The 3,133-nt window shown below is 37.2% G+C and overlaps 1 non-coding gene across 1 annotated transcript; it reads left to right on the forward strand.

The window, feature by feature from the left end:
• Positions 1-2,387: 2,387 nt before the first annotated feature.
• On the forward strand, positions 2,388-2,492 carry LOC122812493. The gene has a single exon (XR_006366479.1). It is a non-coding gene; the product is annotated as a U6 spliceosomal RNA (small nuclear RNA).
• Positions 2,493-3,133: the final 641 nt, after the last annotated feature.

Below are 3,133 nucleotides of genomic sequence, written 5' to 3' on the forward strand. Positions count from 1 at the left end.
ATAGACATCTGCATATTATCATCAGAAGGATGGGATAGCTCAGTGCTTTAATAAAACATTAGAGTAATGCATAAATGCTGTCATTTGTACGTGATACAGTTATAGACATCTGCATATTATCATCAGAAGGATGGGATAGCTCAGTGCTTTAATAAAACATTAGAGTAATGCATAAATGCTGTCATTTGACGTGATACAGTTACAGACATCTGTATATTATCATCAGAAGGATGGGATAGCTCGGTGCTTTAATAAAACATTAGAGTAATGCATAAATGCTGTCATTTGACGTGATACAGTTATAGACATCTGCATATTATCATCAGAAGGATGGGATAGCTCGGTGCTTTAATAAAACATTAGAGTAATGCATAAATGCTGTCATTTGACGTGATACAGTTATAGACATCTGCATATTATCATCAGAAGGATGGGATAGCTCAGTGCTTTAATAAAACATTAGAGTAATGCATAAATGCTGTCATTTTTACGTGATACAGTTATAGACATCTGCATATTATCATCAGAAGGATGGGATAGCTCAGTGCTTTAATAAAACATTAGAGTAATGCATAAATGCTGTCATTTTTACGTGATACAGTTATAGACATCTGTATATTATCATCAGAAGGATGGGATAGCTCGGTGCTTTAATAAAACATTAGAGTCTATGTTATGAATGGCAATAATGGACTACTAATGGAGAGAGGCAGCTCCTAAATGCTTTATCCCATGCATGGGTCCCCTCAAATTATCTATGGTATGACCAACCCCAGTTATTCTCATTTGGGGTAATATATAATTACTGAGCCTGGGATGGGTTAGGCCAATCTATAACCAAATAGGATATGCTATTTTAAGCACAAAACTGGCTAGATTTAAAATAGCTCACAAGAGCAGCTAGACAAGTACTTACCTATGAACCCATAAAACTGGATGGGAGAAACTGGGTCATCTGCTTCCAGATCTTCTCTTTCCTGTCAGGGTAAAGAGTCCAAGTCTCAAGTGGTTTTACACCATGTGAAGTGGTATATGACAAACATCCCTGATGCTTGGTAGATATAGCAAAAGAAACACTGGAGGAGGAAAAACCTCTTTAAAAATGTGACAGGTCATTTTACAGACCTGCAGGTAAAAGTTAAGTATAAATGCCTATAGTAAGAGAACATACTACCCACTGCTGAAAACATCTTCCTTGTAAAGTGGCAAGGACCATTTGAAAGTGTAGAAAAAGTAAATGGAGTGAACTACAAGAAAGACAACCAGGAAAATGAAGACAAAACAGGTATGCCACATAAAGTTCCTTACATTTTAGAAAGATATTGATGTTTCTGTATTAAGAAACTTTGGTGGAGAAGTTCATTTTCCCTAACATGTCCTGAAGTCAGAACAGATAAGATATTTTCAATGTTTTCGAAAGAAGACTTTGTGGGAATCTGTACCCAGAAATAAGGATGGCTTCTCAGAACTGCCTGGTAGAAGCAGCCTAATTAAATATAACATATATGCCATGTCTGCTGAGAGAATAAACCAAAAGCTGTACCAAAAAACAGACTCCTAACACCAAACAGTTTAGGAAAAGTTGCCGATAATGTTTACATGTGAGGTAATAGAAGACTTCCAAAATGAGTGGAATACCCTTAGCCAAACCTAATGGGTCTATCAGAGTTTGCAATAACTTCTGAAAGTTGAATAGCATATTTTTCATTCATATCCCATGCCCTAGAAGGAGGAACTGATTGAAAGGTAAGGCAAGATTAGATTTCTGTCCAAATTAGCCGTATTTAAAAAAAAAAAAAAAAAGATTCTGGCAAATTTAACTGACCCCAGAAGGTTAGGAAAATGTCACTTTCCACACCAGATAGACTCTTCCATAACAGTCTCACCTTTTGGTCTCCATGGAGCACTTGCAACCAACATTTTAGAGGCCGATGGACTTAATTCTTAGATCCCATACTAGGTGTGCAATAGCCTACCTAGATGATGTAGTGCTATTTTATGAAGACTGGTAAAATCAACTCCCTAATGCCTGAGATAGCTTAAATTCCCTGTGATAATCTGGATTGACTGTTACCCGCCAAACTGTAAGTAAGGCATGGCCAAAGCCACTTTAAAAGCAATGTAAAAGGCCAAGAGATAGGGAAACCACAGGCTGAAAAAGTTGAAGTTGCATAACATGGACCCGCATCAATCATTAATAAACAAGTTAAGACTTTCTTAGGCCTACCTAACTATTCTCATAAATCCATTCATAATTTTGCAACTATTGCTTGCCTTCTGACTGATTTTTCCAAAGATAATGCCCCATTCAAGGTTATGTGGACAATTGAAGTAGAACGAGCCCTTAAACAAGACTTAGGTGCAGTCTTGTTTTAACTTATAGATGAGTATGTTTTGGCAGCACATATACTAAAACTGGAATGACACAGAGAAGATTAGCATGGCGCCTGCCCAAAGATGACATGCAAATTTGTGAAGCATTCTTTATTTTTTGGTTGGGAGGTTAGCATAATGGTTAAGGTATTTACCTTACAGGCACAAGGTACAAGGTTTAATTCTCACATTGGGTAATTGGCTAGGTTGAAAATGACCCACAAGGGCAGCTAGCCTAGTACTAACCTATGAAAATGCATCTGTCACTTAAGTAGGACACTTTGAAATGCTAAAAGATTTTACTAAGCTATTGAGAGAGAATGCCTGGCCACAAAGTGGGTGCTAAACCCTAAAATATTATTACAGTGTCACTGGCACAACAGGTAGCACACACCTTTGGTGCAGAAGGCTGTAGGTTCTCTTCCCACATCATGTAGATCGATTACTGACATTGCAGTGCAGCATAAGTGGGTGGTGCACTACTGAGTGTGTCATCCTTTGGATTAGATGCAAACAAATGCCATGAAACAAACACCACAGCAGTAAACATTGCCAGTCATTGGATGATTTGTTGAATATTTATAAATAATGAGTCTGTTTTGTTACATATGATTCTGAAGAAGTTTTGTATTGGTTGGAACTAAATCACTTAAAACGTATAAATGCAGCAACATTTACTGCAGTGGTGCTTGCTTCTTGGTGTTCATTTACATTTGTAAGAACTTTTATGCCTTGTTTGTGTCTTTGGTTATCACCTTTG

Source organism: Protopterus annectens, chromosome 9.part0 (genome assembly GCF_019279795.1).
Source record: "Protopterus annectens isolate FY-2018-M chromosome 9.part0, PAN1.0, whole genome shotgun sequence".
Lineage (NCBI taxonomy): Eukaryota > Metazoa > Chordata > Ceratodontiformes > Protopteridae > Protopterus > Protopterus annectens.